The sequence below is a fragment of the Macaca nemestrina genome, chromosome 15 (genome assembly GCF_043159975.1).
Source record: "Macaca nemestrina isolate mMacNem1 chromosome 15, mMacNem.hap1, whole genome shotgun sequence".
Taxonomy (NCBI): domain Eukaryota; kingdom Metazoa; phylum Chordata; class Mammalia; order Primates; family Cercopithecidae; genus Macaca; species Macaca nemestrina.
In genome coordinates, this window is record NC_092139.1 from 34,261,979 (window position 1) to 34,284,801 (window position 22,823).

At 49.0% G+C, this 22,823-nt stretch overlaps 1 long non-coding RNA gene across 3 annotated transcripts in view; it reads left to right on the top strand.

The window, feature by feature from the left end:
- The window catches only part of LOC139358485 (uncharacterized), a 142,466-nt gene that overhangs the window by 36,798 nt on the left and 82,845 nt on the right, over positions 1 to 22,823 (top strand). For all 3 annotated transcript variants that reach the window (XR_011613442.1, XR_011613443.1, XR_011613441.1), the window contains exon 2: positions 8,744 to 9,538. This is a non-coding gene — a long non-coding RNA (uncharacterized lncRNA). The remainder of the gene's footprint in view (positions 1 to 8,743; positions 9,539 to 22,823) is intronic.

Below are 22,823 nucleotides of genomic sequence, written 5' to 3' on the forward strand. Positions count from 1 at the left end.
ACCTGAGGCCCCCAACCCAGCCCAGAGGGATCAGGGAAGGCTTCCCAGAGGAAGTGGCCTCTCAAATGAGTAGGAACTAACCAGACCCCTGAGTGCTGAAAAAAAGTGTTCAGGGAGCAGAAACAGCATGAGTAACGAAGCTGGGAAAGAAAGAGGGCACAGGGCTTACAGAGTATTCCATTGTGGGGAGGATGGGGAGGGGAAGAGAGAAGAGGGGAGATGGCTGGAGGGGTCAGGCAGGCCCCTGGAAGTCATGCTTGGCGGTACCCTGGTAGTGGGGAGGAAGGGGTGCTGGCTCTTGCTACCCCATCTGTCTCAGTGGTATTGAGCTGTGACTTCATTGGCCTGGGGAAGTTCAAGGTCATGTCTGGGGTGGAGGAGGTGGAGACTATCTCACCAGGGCTGGCAAAGGCCAACTGGAAAGCTGGGGCCAATACCTGCCCCTCATGGCAGCCACCACAAGGGTCCTTCTGCTCAGAAGGCCCGAGCAGACCCTGTTCCTTTATTTATGGGCTGTGTGAGCAATTTGCTCCTTGCTGGCCGGCTGGCTGGGTGTGCGATGCGGGGATTACTCACGCCCCAGTTGTGGTCCGGCCTCTGCAGGCTGCGGGGTAGTGAGTGAGGTAATTAAGTGTAAAAGATGGAGCAGGCAGGGGAGGGCTGAGGGCGGTGAGCAGTCACTGGTTCTTTTCAGGAGCAGGGGAGTGAGATAATGTAGGATAATAGCCTAGCCAGGCCCTGCCCAGGCAGCCCGGCCTGTGCCGAGGGGTGCCCCCCAAACAGCCAAGACAATTCAGCCTTTTCAGGGAAAATGGGGGGGCTGGGGCAGGGCCTGGCTCCCAGGGACAGCTGTATGGAAATGACAGCTCCTCTCCTTCGTCCTGTCCTGTGTTGGCTCAGGGTAGGAGCAAGTCTAAGTGTCTTCAGCTGGGGATGAGGCCAGGGCTGGGGGCAGTAGATGGGACCAGGAAAGCTGGTAGGTGAGAGGAGGGATCCACATGGGGCTGGGAGACTGAGCTGTGTGTGTGGCACAGGTGCAGTGATTCATGGCGGCAGACTCCAGGGCCTGACTCATCTGGTGGAAACTGTGGCGTGGCTTTGGCTAGCTGTGTGACATCAGCCTAGTCGTGGTCCTTCTCTGAGCCTCAGGGCTCTCATCTGTCAAATGGGGCTGTCAAACAATTTCTACTTCCCAGGGGTGTTTGGAGAATAGCTCATAGCGCCTGACGCACAGGGGCTACTAAATGCTTGACATGGTGAAGTCCAGAAACAGAGTGCATTAGTCATTCACTCATTTAGCGGATAAATGTTTATTGAGTGCCTACCACATTCTAATGGTTCCTGGGAAAGCAGCAGTGACTAGAACAGAGTCCCTTTCCTCTTGGAGATGACATTCTAAGAGGGGAGAGAGACCATTAATCATGAAACACATAAGCATAAAAGATCATACCAGCAATCCCACTTCTGAAAACTTATTCTATAGACATGTTTGCACACATGTGGAATGAATGCATTCATGTATTTATTGCAGTTTTGTTTGGCATAGCAAAATCTTAGTAATGATCTAAATGTCTGTTACACATGGACTGACTAAAGTATGGAGTATCTGAATAATGAAATATTACATAGCCATTACAAAGGGTGAGACCATTTCTATTTGTATTTATTTGTATTTATTTTTTTTAGAGATGGGATCTCACTATGTTGACCAGGCTGGTCTTGAACTTGTCGTTGGTGAGACCATTTCTTATGTACTGATATAGAAAGCTCTGTAAGATGTCTTGACAAATAAGAAAAGGAATGTGAAGGATAGTTTCTGTAAAAGAGGAGATAATTTTAAAAATGTATTTATATTGGCTTGTGTATATATGAAACTAATAATAGTTGTTACCCAAGGAGAGGAGTAGGGGTGGAATGAGAGACAGGGAGGGGAGGGTTTCATTGTATACTTTTCTATAACTTTTATTTTTGTATGAAGTGAATGTATTACTAGTTCAAAAAAGAGAAAATAAATATTCAGCTTCCTCTTTCCTCCTTTCCTTCCCCAGCATTTGTTGGAGGTGACTGGTGGGATTTGGGACTAAGCAGGAAAGGGAGCTGAGTGAGTCGGTGGCTCAGTGTGCCTGGGGATTGAACAAACAGGTTCATATATCAAGGATAATGAGAGCCAGGTTGCTCACCATCAGAGAAGGGAATTACAAGTATGAAAACAGGAAAGGCTAGAAAGAACCCTGTGGTGTTATATTGGAATTAGAGGAATCAGTGTAAACTCATGGCTTTTGATATATATAGTTACATAAGCATGCATGAAAGTGTGTGTGTGTGTGTGTGTGTGATGCATATGTGCATTTCCCAGTTCTGTCCACAAAAACAGCAACAATGAACACACCATGTAGCCATGAATACACCTAACACCCAGATCTTGGGTTTTAAATACCATCCTCCACTGAAAGGAATTGGGGCTTGGGAAAATGTTAGATTTGAGGGCTGGAGCAGGAAAAGTGCCCAGTGCCTGGTACCATGGTACATGAAACATCTAACTGTGCCATAAGATAGGCAAGTGCTCAAGTAATGCTGAGGACATGTCAAAAGAGCCAAGGTGCCAACTTAAAGGGACTCCCAATGGCCAAATCTGGGACAACTTGAGTATCAAAATAATGACAGTAACAGATTATAACCCATTAAATAAAAATAGTACTGATATACACACACATACATGTATTGCATACGCACATATATACATACACACGTGCAGAAAGAGAAAGCTCTTTCTTACATTAGAATGCCCAGTAATAGATGTAGAAGGAAGGATGCAACTAGTATGGTAATAATTGATTCCAACAAGAAGCACTGCTAGATGCTAAAACTAAAGCCATTGTGTGAAAATTTGTTGAGGAGTAGGATATTTACATAGTCTTAAAGAGTCTTTCCACAAGATACGATAATTGCAAGAGGAAGGAGAGTGACTTTATAGTGAAGAAACATGGCAGAGACTATCTTAGTCAAGTGATCAAAGACTGCATCACTGTTACTGGACAAACTGACTTGAGCCTCCTGATGGGATGCACAGGGAAGAGTGAAAAATCACTTCTGTGATGTTCCTGCCAAAGATGCAAAACCGAAATCTAATCACGAGGAGCCGTCACATAAACCCAGTTTGAGGAATCTTCTACAAAATAACTGGCCTGTAACCTGGGTAAGTATCAAGGTAATGAAAGGCAAAGAAAAACTGAGGGACCGTCACAGATTAGAGGAGACTAAAGAGATAAGACAATGACATACAATGAGTAATTCTGGATGGATCTTTTTGTTTATTATAAAGGACATTATTATTGAGACAATGGACAATATTTGACTGGGCTCTGAAGATTGGATGGTAGTAATATATCAATGTCAATTTCCTGATTTTGATGATTTTATTGTGGTTATGTAGGAGAATATGCTTGCTTTTAGGAAATGTACACTAAAGTACTCCAGGATAACAGGGAATCAAATTGACAATTTACTCTCTAACAATTCAGAGAAAATCTCTCTCTATATAAATCTCTAAGAGAGAATGATAAAGCAAATATGTTTATATGTCAACATTTGGGGATTCTGGGTAAACAATATATGGGAATTCTTTGTACAATGTTTGCAACTCTTCTGTAGGTTTAACATTATTTTACAATAAAAGTATTTACATGAAACTGAAACCATATGATGTCAAGTAATGATAAGTGATATATAGAAAAATCAAGTGGGCAGGGGAACAGAAAATGAGGGGGTGGTGCTATTCCAGATGGTATGGTCCGGGCCTCTCTAGGGGAGGACCTTTGAGCAGAGACCTAGTGGGATGGAGGGAGTAGCTCCGTGGATACTTGGGGAGATACTCCGTGGATACTGAGGGACCCATCTGAGAAAAGACGCAGAGTGGAGCCAGCTTTGCCTGTGTATTAGTGTCTATTGCTATGTAACAAATCATCACCAACAAACAGCCATTTAGCTTACAGTTCTGTAAGTCATAGCCTGGCACAGAGCAACTGGGTTCTTTGCTCAGGATATTACAAGGTAGACACCAAGGTGTAGGCTGGGCTTAGTTCTTATATGAAGGCTTTGGAGAAAAAAATCCACTTCCAATTTCATTCTTTTCTTTTCTTTTTCTGCAATTGCAGAGAGGAAAGGAGGAAATTTTTGATAGAAAAATCTTGGAGATCCTGTTGCTGTCACCCATGGGGCTGTTGGAAGCTGGGGTTAGTCCAGAAGTTTTCAGGTAATGCCAGAGTGTTGCCTTGGCCAGAACTCTCAGTTGCCTCTGAACTTCTTCCGGCCCCACACAATGGCTAGGCTCTCCATGAAAGGAGACCAGTTGGCAACAAAGCCAACATTCCCAACACCCTGAGGGCACTGAAGGATTGGCTAAGTTCTCCCTGGCAAGCCTGTTCCCCGAGAAAATGGAGGACAGAGTCCTTAAAATGAAAGAGTTGGGGTCTGCACCTATACTCACCCTTTCAGGGAGTCTACCTTGGATCCCAGGCAGGCCCCCACAAGGAGGCGGTGTCGTTCATCTGAGGTAATACCCGAGGTTTGCTATCTCATGGCCACAGAAAACTAGGACTTGGACACACCAGAGTGAGGTTAAGAGCAGAAGTTTAATAGTCAAAAGAAAGAAAAGCTCTCTCTGTTGCAGAGAGATGGGTCTTGCAGAAAATGGGTTGCCCCCAAGTTCATTCTTGTTGTTGGCAATGTTCAATGCCTCGCGGTTGTGGGACTGACAGTAACAGATTATTTTCTTGTTGGCTGTTAGTTCCTAGAAGCTACTTGCATTCCTTGATGTGTGGCCCCTCCATCTTCAAGTGAGCAATGATGTGTTGAATCCTCCTCATGCTTCAGGTCTTTGACTTCCTATTCTGTGACCAACCAGGGAAAACTCACTGCTTTAAAAGGGCTCATAGGATTAGATCGGGTGCTGTGTTAGTTCACTTTTGCATTGCTATAAAGAAATACCTGAGGCTGGGTGATTTATAAAGAAAAGTGGTTTAATTGGCTCATGGCTCTTCAGGCTGTACGAGCATAGCTCCAGCATCTGCTTCTGGTGAGGCCTCAGGAAGCTTCCAATCATGTAGAAGGTAAAGGGAGAGCAAGTGGTGTCACATAGTGAGAGCCAGAGCAAGAGAGAGAAGGGGAAGGTGCCAGACTCTTTTATTTTTTATTTTTGTTTTTTGAGACAGAGTCTTGCTCTGTCGCCCAGGCTGGAGTGCAGTGGCACAATCTCGGCTCACTGCAACCTCTGCCTCTCAGGTTCAAGTGACTCCCGTGCCTCAGCCTCCTGAGTAGCTGGGACTACAGGTGCACGCCACCATGCCCAGCTAATATTTTTGCATTTTTGGTAGAGATGGAGTTTTGCCATGTTGCCCAGGCTGGTCTCGAACTTCTGAACTCAGGCAATCTGCCCACCTCAGCCTCCCAAAGTGCTGTGAATACAGGCATGACCCATGGCGCCCGGCCCCAGACTCTTTTGAATGAGCAGATCTCCTATGAACTAACTGGGTGAGAACTCACTTATTAACAAGGGGATGGTGCTAAACCATTCATGAGGAATCTGCCCTGGTGATCCAATACCTCCCACCAGGCCCACCTCCAACACTGGGAATCACATTTCAACATGAGATTTGTAGGAGACACACATCCAAATCATATCAGGCATACCCAGAGAATTTCTGTATCTTAAGGTCATTTATGCCAAATAACATAACCTGATCACAAGAGTAAACACCACCATATTCACAACTCAGGGTATTTTACAGGACACGTACACAGGATGGGGAGGACTGGGCTGAAATACTGGGGGCCATCTTAGAATCTGCCTACCATAGTTGGGGGGTTGAGAAACAAGAAAGCCAGTGTGGCTGGAGCACAGTGAACAAGGGAGTATGGATTCACTTGTGCTAAAAAGCACCCCTGGGGCAGAACCCAGTAGATGATGTAAGTCAGTAGAATGTGTGTTGAAGAGTAGCCCTTGGAGAACCAGTGGGCCGCTGGGTATAAGTGATAAGTTCTGTTCTGTGCATTTGGCCCAGTAGGCACAATACCAAGAAGCCATGGGCTCGTCAAGGGTCCATGGAAAAGTCTGAAATCTAAAAAAGCTGGCTGGAAAAATATTTTAAAACTTTCCAAATTTGAAAGACTTAATGAAGAGCCTACCAAGTAGCATTGTGTCAACGGGTCATGAGCAACGCCCAAGTCTCCTAATAGTTACATATGCGTTCTATTTGATGTGACTGCATTTTGTTTCCATTTTAACATTATTGTAGTTATTTTTTTCATAGTATTATGTGCAATGTACAAATAAAAAGAAACAAAAGGAGATGCCCTGAAAAGCAAGTCTCTCTCCCACCTCTGACCCCCAGCCACACACCTTCTCCCTGCTGAGGCCAGTTTCCTGTGCTTAAAGGTATTTTGTGCACATGCTAATGAACATGTACATATACACTTGACTCCTCCCCTTTTCACAATGGTGGCTGTTCTGCCTGCAGTGTATCTTGGAGATGTTTCCTATTGGCCCGTGTGGAGCTCCCCATTCTTTTGTACAGCAGCAGAGCAGTCTGTTATTTGGATGAACTGTCATTTGTTAACTAGACATGCCCACAACCCTGCCACCTCTTTTCCTAACACACGGGGCAGTCTTGGCCTCTCCCAGACTCCCTGGGAGGGTCACTACTTTCACACAGATGACACCCACCTCTGCCCATGGAATCTGGCTTGCTCAGTGGCTACCTGGCAGGATTGAGTGACACCACTCAGAAGTGCAAAGAAGGCAGTGAAGAAGAAAGAAGAATTTATTAGGTGCCCCAGGAAGGGCTCAGTCCTGCCAGTCTAAACATTGTTGTACATACCTCCTGATACGTTTTTCTAGAATGTCTCCAGGAATGGATTGCTGGGAATAAGTGCAAAATAATGCCCAATTGTTCTCCAGAGTGGTTGTACAACTGACTCTCTTATCACCAGTGTCAAGGAGTCCTTGTTCCACATAATTGATCACATTTGGATTTGTCTAGCTTTTTAAGTTTTGCCAATTGAGTAGACAGGAAATGAGCTTTTAATTTGGATTTCTCTAATTACTCAGAGGTTGAGCATCTTTTCAAGCTTCTCTATGTGTGTCCAAATCTTTAGCCCATTTTTCTTTTGGATTGTTTGTCCTTGTCTTATTGATTTGTAGGGGCTCTTTATATATTTGGGTGCTAATCTTTGTCAGTCAAATTGTTGCCGACATCTTCTAGCTTGTGACTTGTCTTTCTACTTTTAAAAAATGGTGAATTTTGATGAATGGTATCAGTTGCAATGTAACTACTTTATTAATATTTGCCTTTATGGTTTGTCCTGTTTCTTGCTTCAGAAATCCTTTCCAACCCAAAGCCATCCCCGTGTTTCTATGATGCACTTGTATATATATTATTTATTTATTTATTTTTGAGATGGAGTCTTGCTCTGTCGCCCAGGCTGGAGCAGAGTGGTGCGATCTCAGCTCACTGCAAGCTCCGCTTCCTGGGTTCACGCCATTCTCCTGCCTCAGCCTCCCAAGTAGCTGGAACTACAGGCACCCATCACCACACCCGGCTATTTTTTTTGTATTTTTTAGTAGAGACGAGGTTTCACCATGTTAGCCAGGATGGTCTCAATCTCCTGACCTTATGATCCGCCTGCCTTGGCCTCCCAAAGTGCTGGGATTACAGGTGTGAGCCACCACGCCAGGCACATGTATATATATATTTCTAAAGGGATCATATGTGCATCCTGTTTTGTAGCTACTTTTCCACTTACCTAACATGAATGAACATTTTTCCATGTCTAAATATTCTACAACATCATTGGCAAATGGTTGCATAGTTTTCCATTGTATGGAATATACAGTGTTTATTTACTGACTCCCCTATGATGAACATTTAAGTTGCTTTCAGCTTTCATATGATCAATAATGCTGCCAAGAATATCCTGGAGCTGCTGTGGTCCACATTCATGATCATTTCTTTTAGATAAAGTCATAGAAATGAAATTGCCCATAGAATTTAAGGCTTCTGATAATTTTACCAAATTTGCCAGAGGATCCACTTTTGATTCCTTTCCAAGAAGCAATATGCCATTGTGTTCAATTGCCCTTCCCAAGAGTCTGGAATCAGCAAAGTAGGGGTCCCAGAGATGATGTTTTGAACCGAGTCTGGAATCAGCAAAGTAGGGGTCCCGGAGATGATGTTTTGAACCGGAGCTGTTAGCAGGCATGTTCTGTTGCGTGAAGAAACAGTTACTGTAGCAGATATTTTTCCTGTCCTCTTCCTTCCTACCCTCTCCTGACTCCTGACAGGTAAGATGCCATTATTAGTGATGTTAAGAGAAAAGAGCCAAGAAATTAGGCCTGCTTTGGTAATGATTCTTGGCTAATTAATTGCATTTCCAATGGCCATAAGCTTCTGCCTCAACCAGCACCTCTATGTGTTGAAGGCAGGAAAAGGGGTCCCCTATAGCTGCTGCCTCCTGCGCTGGGCACATAACATTCTCATAAAATGTTTGTCCGGTCAATGAAGGATTTGGGTTTTTTTTAAAGAGACAGAGTCTCATTCTGTTGCCCAGGCTGCAGTGCAGTGTCATGATCATGCCTCTGGCAGTCTTGACCTCCTGGGCTCAAATGATCTTCCCACCTCAGCCTCCCAAGTAGCTCGGATCACAGGCACACACCACCATGCCTGGCTGATTTTTGTGTTTTTTTTAGAGATGGGGTTTTGCCATGTTGACAAGGCTGGTCTCGAACTCCTGGGCTCAAGCAATCCATCTGCCTTGGCTTCCCAAAATGCTGAGATTACAGGCATGAGCTCCCAGTCAGGAATCTTTTAAAAGTCTCCTGGATTGTCTTGGATGAGAAAAAAAAGAAAAAGAAGTCTTCCAGAGAACTCGAAAGCCTTTGAACATGATTCCCTTCCTTCGGAGGGGTGAGAGGTGGGTACCAAGCATTTAATTCTTAAGCATTTATTTTAGCAAATATCAACATGTATAGTAATTGATACTAATTTTCATGTATGGCAGCACAAAGTTTCCCATTAGCATGAATTGGCTTTTTGTTTTTTTAATGAGGCTATTTAAAGAAAAATATTAAGTAAGTTGGTGAAAGATAGCCTGCAGATGGGGGTGGGAAGGAGGTCGTGTGATTTTTGCCCAAACTTTGAGAAACACTGCTTCCGTGGAAACTGCTCCTTGAGGAAGGCCTTAAGCCAGGGCTGGGTTGGGTCAGGAGAAAGCAGGGCCTTGGGATTCCAGGCCGAGGGCGCTGGGAGGCTCTGGAGGGTGCAGTGAGGCTGCCACAGTCAAAGGCCGGGCGGCTGGGGGGGCCTTCGGAGCTCTTCCCGGTATTGAAATCATATTTAGGGATTACAAAGTGTGATCCTTCTCATTGTGTCATTTGACACTCACAGCAACTTTGTGGAGTTTCAGGCAATAAGGAGATTGCCCTGTCAGTTTACAGAAGGAAACGGAGGCGGAGAGAGATGCAGCAGTTTGCCCAGGGTCTCAGGTGAGTAAATGGCCTCAGTGGTGGGTGCGGGCAGCATGGCCGGAAGAAGCGGAATTTGGTCTGGAATTTGTGGAGATGTGTCAGGAGTTGTACCTGTGGAACCAGGGCACTCACAGCCCTCTCCTAATAACAGTAACAACCACCATTAGCATTTATGGAGTGCTCACTGCGGGCTGGCTCTGCGCTGAGCAACTCTGGCTGTCTCACTGCACACTTTACACTAACGCAATGGGAGGGGAGGTGTCATTATCCCCCAGAAAGTGTCAAGGGCAGAAGTTATTGATTCATGGTGCCTGCTCTTGTAGAAATTTGAATTCCAGTAAGGGAGAGGGGAGCCAGAAAATAACCACGGGAAGACATCAATGAATGAGATAATTTCACATAACGATAAACGCCAGGGAGAAAAAACCCACAGGGCAATGTGATATGGCCTCTGGAGGTAGGGAAGGAACTGCTCCAGATGAGGCCATCAGGGAAGGCTTCTCTGAGGAGGTGACATTAGAGCCGGAGCCAGTAATGTCTGGACTTGAACCTGGGCTTGTGGCATGGGAGAGTCCTGCGTCGACTCCAAACCTCCCCTCCTCTGTCTCCTTGTGGATCACAGAATGCTTTTGCCAGAGACTCGATCCCTTGTTAAGAATCATGGAGTTGGCTGGGCACGGTGGTTCATACCTGTAATCCCAGCACTTTGGGAGGCCGCGGCAGGTGGATCACTTGAGGTCAGGAGTTCAAAACCAGCCTGGCCAACATGGTAAAACCCCGTCTCTACTAAAAATGCAAAAAAATTAGCAGGGCATGGTGGTGTGAACCTGTAATCCCAGCTACTCAGGAGGCTGAGGCAGGAGAATTGCTTGAACCTGGGAGGTGGAGGTTGCAGTGAGCCGAGATCCCACCACTGCACTCCAGGCTGGGTGACAGAGCAAGACTCTGTCTCAAAAAAGAAAAAAAAAAAAAATCATGGTGTCATGGCTTAGGGAATGGAGTGTCCAGGAACTAGGGATGAAAAGATGGTAAGATATCCAAGCTGGAGAGACCTCACCTGTGATGCTGTCTTGCCCAACTCCAGGAGCTTCATGCACTCGCCTACAGTGGAGTTATGCAACATTAGGGGTCTCTCTAGATGATTCCCCTGGCCAAAGGGAAACCAAGTCCCAGAGACAAGATGCGTCTTGCCAAAGGCGGTAGCTTACAGCTGTGCAAGTTGTACTGCGCTCCAGGGAGCCCAGCTGGAGGCTAAGGGGATGCCTTGCATCCCACCAAGGGGCTGCACCAGGAAGAAAGGGTACCTGTGTCTAATTCACACAAAGGAATGCTATGGGCTAGAGGTGGCCCTGAGCCTCACAGAGGATGGGGCAGAGGTGAGATCCCCACATCGTCGTGCCATCCTTTTTCCCACCTCTCTTGCTTCCTGCTTTGTTCCTGCCAGCCCCTGGAGGGCAGGCAGGTGAGCATCCTCACCATTGAGGGATGCCCCCTCCTTAATTATGGCAAGGGGGGCCTTTGCAGCCCAGCTCAGGCCTTATGGGACAGTGAAAAAAAGCAGGCTGGCCAGGATTCCCTGGGGTTTTTTGTGGAGCTGATAGGCTGAGGAGTGGTTAGTTCTGGGGGTGGGGGTGGCCCAGAAGTGCCTTATCTCCTCTGGGCCAGTGTCAGCTCCTGTCCCCAGCCTGCAGCACAGGCTGGAGCTGCCAGACGAGACTGGGGACCGCAGCAAATTTGCATTTATATTGGAGACTTCTGTTTCCAGGGCCTGGGGGGAGGAGGGGTGGCCAGCACCATCAGCTGAGCAGAGATGCAGGAGAGGAGGGGCCTGCAGCCCTGTCCTGCCAGGGGCACAGGAAGTAGCCGGTGGGCCGGGTCTGCCTGGCTGAGGGAACAGTGGCACAGAAGGTTCTCTGGGCACGCGGCCGGCCCCGACAGCCTGCCTGTCCACCCTCCCAGACACTCGCCAACATCAGCTGGGAGTTGGCTCTGCCTCCAGGCCTAGGAGAAAGGTCAGAGGCTGGTGCCAGCAAGGGACTAAGCAAGGCCAAAGCACTCCTGTGACAGGGTGCAACTGCGTGTCACCCAGTCTCAACCCCACAAAATTGTAAATTGTTTCAGCCAAGAAAACGGAGGCTCAGAGGGGCTTAACCATTAGCTCAAGGTGATCCAGCTTATCATCCATGCCCCATGAGCCTCCTAGGAACACCCAGGATACTCACACACCCTGGGGGATGCCATCTATACTTAGGAGGCAGAGAGGAGTCGACACCCCTTTTCCAGCTAAGTTCTGGAGGGTCAAGGAAAGTCATCGCAGGCTCGTGACACTGTTAGGGCTGGTTTTGTGACAGCTTAGGAATCATGTTTCTTTCTCTTTTCTTTTTCTTTTTTTCTTCTTCTTCTTTTTTTTTTTTAGAGACAAAGTTTCACTCAGCTGCCCAGGCTGAAGTGTAGTGCAATCATGGCTCACTACAGCCTCAACCTCCCAGGCTTAAAAGATCCTCCCACCTCAGCTTCTGGAGTAGCTGGGACCACAGGAGCATGCCACCATGCCTGGCTAATTTTTTTATTTTTTATTATTAGTAGAGACTGGGTCTCCCTATGTTGCCCAGGCTGATCTTGAACTCCTGGCCTCAAGATATCGTCTCACCTTGGCCTCCCAAAGTGCTGGTGTGAGTCACAGCTCCTGGCCTCATGTTTCATTTTATGATGGAATCCATAAAATGGGTTTTTTAGGGCCAGGTTCAGACCAGGTTTCCCCTTGTCTTTGGAGAATGTAGCTTCTCCCATCTGAGGTTCCATGTAGAGAAGGAATGAAAGGAAGGAAAGAAGACAAGAAGAAGGGAAGGAGGGGGGACAGGAGGAGGGAGGAATAGGGAGTGAAGTGTAGGATAAATAAGTAGAAGAGTGGGGCTGGGAATGGTGGCTCACACCTTTAATCCCAGCACTTTGGGAGGTCGAGGTGGGCAGTTCACCTGAGGTCGGGAGTTCAAGACCAGCCTGACCAACATGGGAAAACCCTGTCTCTACTAAAAATACAAAATTAGCTAGGTGTGGTGGTACATGCCTGTAATCCCAGCTACTCGGGAGGCTGTGCCAGGAGAATCGCTTGAACCCGGGAGGCGGAGGTTGCTCTCCAGCCTAGGAAACAAGAGTGAAACTCTGTCTCAATCAATCAATCAGTCAATCAATAGAAGAGGGGATAGAATGAAGGAGTGGAATGAGGGGAGGAAGGGAGAGGGAGTAGATGAGAAGAGAAGATAGACTCATCCTGCAGTCCCCACCAGGTGTGCTTGTTGCTGTTGGAATTGCCCCCTCTGTGCCCTTTCCCTGGCTGTTGTATGGAATGGTGATCCTCTCCCCATCCTCCTCACCCTACAGCTGAGATTTCCCTCCTGACCTCCAGTAGCAGGTGAGCCCTGCTCCAGGTGAGGGACCAGTGACAAGCTGGTTGGGGCTCCAGGAAGCAGAAGTTGGGGCCTTGTTGTGATCCCTGGGCTTTATTTCCATTCCTTAGTGCTTGGCTGCCTCTGGAGTGGGCTGTGCCTTGCTCTTTGGGTTCTCTCCACACACTCCCTCCCCCACTCTTCCAGACGGAGGTCTTGGCCCCATTCCCCCAGCCTGTGGCTGTAGGCTTGCAGCTGACAAACCTCCTGGTTCTGGCTCTCCGTCCAGCAGAACAAGCCCTCCCTGTCTGTCACCAAACAGTCAGGACGGTCTGTTCCACCTGGCGGGCTGGACTATTGCCCAGCGTAGTCTTGGGAAGTGAGGACCAGGGCTGAGAACCCACTGCCTGAGTTCAAATCTTTGCTGTGCCTCCCTGGCTGTGTGGCCTTGGGCAAGACCCATTACCTCTCTGAGCTTCTAGCTTCTCATCCGTCAATGGGCATAATGTTAGGATCTGCCTCTTAGATTACTGTATGAATGATAGAAGATCATTCATGGAAAGTGCTTGGCTTGATGCCTGGCACCAAGACATTTCAGCTTATATTATCCTAGCTGTATCCTTCAGTGTCTCTCTGGCCTAGATGGGACGTCAGATTCCAGGGACCTGTCCCCATGCTTCCTCCATTAACCCCTTTATGACTAGTGTCGCCTGATACGACTATTTCAACACACATAGGATTGAACCCTGGTACTATTATACCGTTACTAATTCTCCTAGTTGTCGTATAAGTGCTTATGGGATCAGGCACTGTTCAAGCCATTTTAAAACATGACTCCAAATTCCTTTAAATTCTTCTAATCAAGAAGTGGGGCTATGTCCCCTCTATTGATTGCTCCCAGGAATAAAATATGGTTAGAAATGACCATGCCAGCTGGGTGTGGTGGCTCACGCCTGCAATCCCAGCACTTTGGGAGGCTGAGGCGGGCGGATCACCTGAGGTCAGGAGTTTGAGATCAGCCTGGCCAACCAACATGGTGAAACCCCATCTCTACTAAAAATACAAAAAAATCAGCCAGATGTGGTCCCGGGCGCCTGTAATCCAGCTACTCGGGAGGCTGAGGCGAGAGAATCACTTAAACCCGGGAGGCAGAGGTTGCAGTCAGCCTAGATCACGCCACTGCACTCTAGCCTGGGCAGCAGAGTAAGACTCCTTCTCGAAAAATAAAAAAATAAAAATAAATAATAATAAAATGACCGTGACACTTCTGCTTGAGTCTCAGGGAACACTCATTCTTGGAACTCTTGGAACCCAGCCTCCATGCTGGGAGGAAGCCCAGGATCCACAGAGAGGCCATGTGTGGATGTTCTGGCCTGCAGTCTCCACTGCGCCACTCCTAACTGCCACATGTTAGGGGAAGACACTTCTAGATGATTCTAGTCCCCTGCCTTCAACTCTTTTCAGCTGAGGCCCCAGATACTGTAGAACAGAAGAAAGCCACCCCAATGTGCTCTGTCTGAATCTGTGAGAGTAAGAAAATGGTTAACAGTACTACATGTTGGGGTTGTTATGCCGCAGTAAATCACCAGAATCCCTGTACTGACTCACTTAAGCTTCACAACTTAGGAAGTAGCTGTTATTATCATCTCCATTTCATAGATGAGGCAATTAAGACCCAAAATGCTTTAGCAAGTTGCCTGAGTTCCCAGACCTTCTAAGAGGAAGAGCTAGGATTTGTGCCCATGAATTTGAGCATTGAAGAGTCAAGCAGGGCCCATGTCCTACAGGGCCTGGTACGCCACATAGGTGACTGGGTGTCATCTCAAGGGCCTTGGACGGCTGTGGGAAGACAGTGATGTGTGGAATTTATGAGATTGGGAGAGGGCACTAAGAAGCTTGCTTGGGTGCAATGTGGAGGGTGGGTGAGAAGGGGCTGGAAGTGGCCCACGAGGATGGACAGCGCCACCCTGCCGTTGTCCACCATCCTCTCCCTGTCCTGCTCCTCAAAGTTGTGAGGGCAGCACCAGGAGGCCTGGTCTCAGGTCCTAATGAGCTCTGCACCTATCAGAGCTTGGCCCAGGCAGAGATCCCAGCCAATTCCTTTGGGCTGACCTAGGCTGTGCCCTTGGATGGACAGAGCTGGGCAGTCAGGGCTGGAGCCTGACAGTGTGAACAGGAAGTTGAAGGCTCACGAGCACCCTCTGTTCTCTACCCAAGTTGGGCCATACAGCTCCAAGATCATCTGTGCCAACTGGATCTACTGGGTTTGGAGTTGGCTGAGAGTGGCAGGGAGCCCACAAGAAGAGTGACCTATTTTAAAGAGGATAGATGCTGATTTCTCTTTCTTATTACCAACCTGGAAGCAGGCAGTCCCAGGCTGGTAAAATGGCTCTTTGATCCTTAGGGACCCAGTCTCCTTCTATCTTGCTGTTCCACCCTCGACACTTTATAGTCCAAGGTGGCTGCTCATTCTCCAGCCATCATGTCCACATTCCAGCCAGAGGGAAAGAGGAAGAGGCAAAGAATACTCTGGTCTCTTTAAAGACCCCTCGCCCCACCGCTCAGAAGTTGTACTTGGTACTCGGTTTACCTCTTCGTGGTGGGAATGCAGACACATGGCTACCCCTAACTGCAAGAGAGGCTGGGAAGCATGGTCTCTATTCTGCCATCCATGCACCCAGCTACATCGGTGGGGTTCTCGTACTGCAGGACAAAGTAAATCACTTGGAATGCCAGCCACACCTGGCACCTGGAAGCCAGAGTGAGTGTTTTGAAACTTGAATCATTTTACTTCCTTGCTTAAAATGATCCTGTAGCACTCACTGCTCCCATAATAAAGGCTAAATCCTCATCTGAGCCCCAGGGCTGCTTGATCTCACTGTGGCTCACCTCTCCAGCCTCATGCCCTGGTTCCCCCAGCCCCATCCTCCCCAACTCACCCCAACATTGAAATCAAACCATGCACACTCCATCCTCACCTTGTATTTTCCTTTACCATCTGATTATTTGGGTTCTCTTCATGCCACAGCTCCACCCAATATGTGCTCTGCTTCCTTAGCTGTGAAAGGAGCTCCCCATAGTACCCACCGGGCACACAGTAGGGTCACTTGCTTGGGTACAATGTGGCAGGTGGGTGAGAAGGGGATGGAAATGGTCCACAAATAATGATTTGGGAGAACACAAATAATTAGACATGAAGAGCCACAGAAGCACTTAATGACTCTAGGGACTCTGGTTATAAAGCCCCTGCAATGTGCCAGGTTGGTACTATGGGGAGCTCCTTTTATAGATAAGGAAACAGTGCATGCTGGGTGGAGCTGTGGCGTGAGGCCCTGCTGCACAGCCTTGCTGATGAGAAAAGACACTTATGGGCAGAGCACTTTACACTGAGCAACTCTGTGCCTGTCTTTGTCTCAGGCAGTCCTTGTAGCCATTGTGCCATTTTTTTTTTTTTTTTGAGATGGAGTTTTGCTCTTATTGCCCAGGCTGGAGTGCAATGGTGCAATCTTGGCTCATCACAACCTCCGCCTCCCGGGTTCAAGTGATTCTCCTGCCTCAGCCTCCCGAGTAGCTGGGATTACAGGCATGCACCATGATACCTGGCTAATTTTGTGTTTTTAGTCAAGATGAGGTTTCTCCATGTGGGTCAGGCTGGTCTTAAACTCCCGACCTCAGGTGATCACCCACTTCAGCCTCCCAAAGTGCTGGGATTACAGGCGTGAGCCACTGCACCTGGCCCACTGTGCCCCTTCTGCACATGAGGAAATGGGAGAGGGACTGTGATTCCGTAAGGTCATATAGCCAGGTGGTAGCCATGCCTTGACTGGAACCCAGCTCTGCCTGCCTCTTGCCTGCTGGCAGTTGCATCACCTGCCTTCCCTGGGGAGTGAATGAGGACAAGCGACACTTGACCTTCCATGGTCCTGTAGCAGGGATTTTAAAGTCCAGCTTTTAGAGAGGAAACTGAAAGCCCAGAGGGGAAGGAACTTGCCCTTGGACCTATACTCCATCAAGCACACTGCTGGGAAGGGACTCAGGTCTCCTGACTCCCAGTCCAGAGCTCTTGCACACTTTGCTCCTTCATGCAACAAATATTTATTGAGCACCTACTGTGTACCAACCTTGAGAACACAGCAGTAAACACAACAGACACAAAACCCTGGCCCTGTGGAGTGGACATTCCAGTGCTGGGTGGAGGAGTGGGAGACCAATAAGGACCAAGTAAGTCAGCTGCAGCACTGTCTTTCCTCTTATTTATTTCCTGAAACAAATATTTATGGAGAACTTTATTGCTATAAGACAGACATGGTCCTGACTCTCCTACAGTGAGAATATAGTGTTGGAAACAGGCACTCAATGAAAGACACATAAATAAGCAAAGTTCAGATTGTGATCATAGCTGAGAAGAAAACAAGGTTGAAGTGCTAGGGAGTAATGGGAATGCGGTCTTGGTAGTTAACTTTAGATAGGGTGGCCAGGAAAAGCCTCTCCAGGAAGTGACTCTTGAGCTGAGACCCAAAGCATGCAACGGGGCCCAACGGTGTTCCAGGTGGAGGGAACAGCAAGTGCCAGGGTGCAGAGGTAGGACAGAGCTTCGTGGGAGAAAGGAACCGAGATAAGACCAAGGTGGCTGGAGCAGGGTGAGAAGGGGAGGTTGGCAAGAGGGAGGGGGCTGGAGAAAATCCAGAGTGTGGATAGACACTGAATAGAGAGAAGGGATGACTAGCCCCTTACAATTCACCCCTGGGTGGGGGTTGGGTAGTCATCTTTGCTCTGATAATTTCCCAGCTAAACCCCTAAGGAGTGGGGGCCAAACACCTGCTGGCCTGGCACTGCCTGTCTCTGCAGAGATAAAGTTCCCTGCTCCCCGTTCACCAGGACCCCACTCTGTGGTGCCTCCACCTGCACAGTCAGGCAGGGCATTGTGAGTTCTGGCCGGCACACCTGGCATTCACCAGCCTGCTGGCTGCCTGATTTAGGGGCTCATCCTGCCTGGCTCAGGGGCCTGTTCCCTGGAGTCTACCAGCTGGGACTAGGCTGGCTGAGGAGGACACTGGCGCTGGTGGTGGCAACAAAGAAGGCACCCTTTACCCTTGCACACTCATTGGACCATTTTGGAAAACCCAGGCCTCCCTTCTCCAGCCGTCCTTCCCTGGGTGGGCTTGGGCAGAAAGGTTCAAGGGGTAGTTCCACTGCTATGCTTAGAAATTTTCTCTCCCTCTCTGAGCCTCAGTTTCCTCATCTGTGCAATGGAAGGGTTGACCTGGATAAACTCATGGTGTGGACTCTAGAGCCAGACTGCCTGGGTTTGAACCTTTACCACATAGTGGCCCTTTGAATTTAGCTAAGTTACTCAACCTTTCGTTCTCAGTTTACCTATCTGTAAAATGGAGGTACAATAATAACACCTATTTCAAGGGCTGTGGGAGGATTAAGTGAATTATATATGTCTGGTGTTTAGAACAGTGCCTGCCCTGTGGTACGTGCTATATATTTTAACTCTGATCATTATTCTTAACATCTTTAGAGAATGTTGCCCTGGAAAGACTCAGTGGAGAAATCTGAGTTCATTTGTTTGCAAACTTTTTGGTCTTTGTTTTTAACAGAGAAGCTCTGCATTGGTCAGGAGAAATTTTACTCAGAGCCCCAGCTGTTAGCAGGGGATTGAAGGGGGGGCGCCTGTCCCACCTGCTCCCCTGTCTCTGTGTCTGCAGCCTCCGAGAGGCCTACTGGAGCATAATTTGAAGATCCCTGCTCAGTTTGTCTCCTTCAGCTCACAGTCAGGGAAACTGAGACTCAAGAGAAGAGCAGGGATCTGCCCATAGTGAGTGGCCCAGCTTAGCCTAGAACCCAGATCTCCTATTTTTCTCAATACAAGACAAGGGGCAGGGGCTGAGAGAGAAGCCAAGACCAGAAGCCTCTTAGGGGACTGGGTGCATTGTGGCATCAAGTCATTAGCATGCAAATGATATGCAAATGAATGCAAAACAGCATGTTTTATGCTAATTTGCAGAGTCGAGAGCTACGACATTTTTGGTAATAGGGCAGCAGTCCTGGTCCCTGGGCATTGCCGAACACGCGTCCTTTTTTTCTTTTCTTCTTTCATTATTATGATCGGGCCCATAAATCTTGGTTTGGCTGTGACTCACCCTCTTCTTGCTTGAAAGCCTGGCTCCTATCATCCTCAAGGGCTCCCTTGCCAGTCCTCTTGTTCGGCCTGGGCCCAAGGACAGGCCTGAGCAGTGGGTCAGAGAACCAGGACTCAGGAGCCACCAGTCAGACCCAGAGGGTGAGCCTAGCTCTGGCCTGGAAGCCACTTCTGAAGGAGGGGACCATGGCATTTCCTCTGAGCTCCCACACCCACTGTGGCTTCTGTGCCATTGTCTGTTTGGGGCTGGCCTGCTCCTTTTCTTGTCAGGACGCCCAGTACCTGGAACACAGGTTCAGGATGTGTTTGGTGTTTGAAGACTGAATCCATAATATGGAGAGCTGGTGGTATACCCTAGTGATGAGCCTGCAGTCTCTGAAAACAGGCAGCTTGAGTTCAAATCCTGACACCACTACTTTCTGAGAAAATGATAGTATGTACTCACAGCTAACCTTGTTTTTGTTTTGTTTTGAGACAAGATCTCGTTCTGTGGCTCAGGCTGGAGTGCAGTGGCATGACCACAGCTCACTGCAGCCTCGACCTTCTGGGCTCAATCCATCCTCCCACCTCAGCCTCCTGAGTAGCTGAGACTACAGGTGCACACCGCCACCATGCCTAGCTAAATTTTTTCTAGAGATGTGGTCTTGCCATGTTGCCTAGGCTGGTCTTGAACTCCTGGGCTCAAGCCATCCTTCCACCTAGGCCTACCAAAGTGCAGGAATTACAGGTGTGAGCCACCACACCAGGCCCATAGCTAACATTAATGGAGCACCTACCATGTTCCAGGGCTCTGCTTTGTAATTGTTGTTAATGCTGTCACTGATAAGAATATCCTAGAAGGTGAGTTTTGTTATCATTGCTCTCATTTTACAGAGAGGTTAAATGATTTGACTGAGGTCACACTGCCCAGGGGAATGGTAAAGGGGCATTTGTATTTACTGAGGATGAGTGCTTCATCAGGAAGGGGCCTTTAAGCCACTCAGCAAAGCTTCTGTTACAGGGTACCAGGGCCTCCGCCTGTGCTATCAAGCCACTCTTTAAACAATGTTAAACTTTACCTGAGCGCTGTGCTCCTGAAAAACAGCAATGGTCCAGAAATCCCAACTTTTTGTTTTCTGAAGTCTCCCTACCTTTTCTGTTCAGGGAAATGGCTTAGGAAAACAAGCCACCCTTCCCCATATGACTCAGATAAGACGTAGTCCCCTCTTTCTAGTGTCTCCTTTAAGACTGGAGGATGACTAGCTTGCTGGCCTGTGATCTTTCCCCTTTTGCTGGAACCTGCTGACAAGGCCAAGGCCAAGGCCCCTCCCACTTCCCATTCTTTGTCTCATGGTTGATTAGCTGAGATGAGAACTGTGTGTCCTCTCTGAAACTAGCTAGACACAGAGATGAACATTTCCTCTTCAGTGGACTAATGGAGACATCCCCTATTTGTAAGACAATCCCCACTATACATCCCTCCTCCTGTAACCTGTCTCCTCACCCCTATAAAAGTCAAAGGCAAATCCATCCTGCCCAGACACTCTGATCTTGGGATCTGGGGTGCCCTCCTTATTGCAATAGCATGAATAATACCATCCCCCCAATTCTTCCGTGTATTTTGTCTTTGACCCTTTCCACTGTGCTGTTTTCCACCTAAGGCTCTGAGCTGGGTAAGAGCCCTGTGACCTTGGAGTACTTCTCAAGCATCTCCATACCTCGGGTTTAAAACGGATGCTCACAGGCGTTATGTCCTCAGGTTGTGAGATAAAAGGAGACGACGCCAGGGAAACGCTTGGTCGCTTGGCACTGTGCCCAGCAGCGTGAGCGCTCCAGAAATGTCAACCATTGTGAGTCCAGGAGAGGAGAGTGGCGCTCAGAGAGGGGACGGGACTTGCCCGGAGACTCACAGCGGGAGGAAGTGGGAATAGGGCACACGTCTGGTGACCTCCGCCCCCAGCTTTGGGAGTGCCCTGTGACCCCCTCATCCCACCTTTGGATCACGAGCTGGGGTCGGTGGGACGGTGGCGGGGGGCATACTCCTCGATCCTGCACTCCCCGCCGCCCGCCTTTGATTGTGGTGAGCAGCGAGTCGCGGAGCAAATTAACTTTTTGCACACTTCATTATGCGCCGCCCCGCGTCCCCCGGGGCCGCGGCCCCCGCCCCTGCCCCGCGCCGACAACTTGATTGGGCAATTAATCTTCGCGCCCCCCACACCCCCTCCCGGCCCCGGGCCTTTGTGCGCCCGAGCGTGGGCCGTGGGCGCCCGCCCGGCCGCCCGGTCTGCTCGCGCAGATAAGGCGCCCCTAGCCGCGCTGCCCCGCCTTTGTCAGGGCGCCGGGAGGCCCGGCCGCCGCGCTGCCGTCTCGCACCCCATCCGCGCGCCCCCGCCCCTTGGCTCGGTCCATCTGTTTGAGCTTCACAATCCTCCAGCGGCCGGGGGCTGGGGGAGGGGTCTCGCTCTTGGGCAGGGAGCCAGCACCCCCCTCCCCCCGGCATCCCCACGTGTGACAAGTGACCCCCCCCACCCAGCCCCCAGATACGCGCGCGCGCACACTCACACGCGGGGCCGCCCTGTTAAGCAGTGCGGTATTAATTAAGAAGGTTGGGGGAAGCACAGCAGCAGTTTGAAGAATTGTTAGGCGGAGGGTTCCCAGCGGTGTCCAGAAAAGAGGGGGACCCTGCCACCCATCTCGTACCCCAGGTGCTTAACGCCTGGTTATTGGCTTGGGAGGCTACAGGCTCCAATGGCTGGGGGGTGGGGGTTGGGGAGGTGGGAGGTGGGAGGGAGAGGCCTGGGAATTTGCCTGACAGTATCTCTTTGTGCATTTTTCTGGGATTTTGCCAGCAGTTGACCCAGCCTCAAAAAGGTAGCCTGTGATTCAGGTAATATTGAAAACCAGAGGCCTTTAGGGAGGGTAAATCTGGGCCTATTTTAGAGGCCAATAGCGTGGTGGTTCAGAAAGGGCTTCCAGAAGTGCTCCCTACTTACCGTTGAGGATGTGCGTCAGGTAACCACCCTGCGCCCCAGGGCGGTGGAGGTGATGGGCTGAGGCCGGCCCCGTGCTCACAGGTGCTGGTTCTTGCTGTTTTCTGTGATTTTCCTTTGAGGGGCACCAGGAAAACAAAAAACGGATGGTGCTGGAAAGAGGCCCTTGAGTTTCATCTCACAGCTGGCAGTAGGGTGAAAGTGGTGCTTGGCAAAAAACCTGTGGTCTGTGCTGAGCTTGGGGCTGGGTGTGTGTGTGTGTGTGTGTGTGTGTGTGTGTGTGTGTGTGTCTATGGTCTTTAAGAAGTGTCTTCATCAGCATGTGACTTGTGTGAGTTTTTGGGTGGAGAAGGCACAGCCTTCACTAGTTTCTACAAGAAGGGTGTGATCCAGTGTGCGAAAAATCCCCGTGTGCAGGGCTGGGAAATCAGCTTCATCTCTTCGGTCCAAGAATAGCATGGATGGCACGCTTATTGTGTGTGGAGTCCACAGCAGCATCCCTAGGTGCTAGGGACAACCGTGAGCAGAGCAGAGTTGTTGGCTCCCTTCACAGACTCGCAGTCTCCTTCGGAAGATGAATGAGAAATAAAATAAACATGTAAGACATGAGATAGGTCACTAGGTGATATGAGCTTTAGATAAAAACAAAGCAGGGCACCTGATTAGGAGGGTGGACCCTATTTGCCAGACCCCTACCCTCCTCCCTATTACAGTGTATCATTGCCTGGGCAGGAGAGGGCCACACTCTAGGTCTAGGGACCTAGGGCCCTAAGTAGCCTCATTTCCCACCCACTAAGACC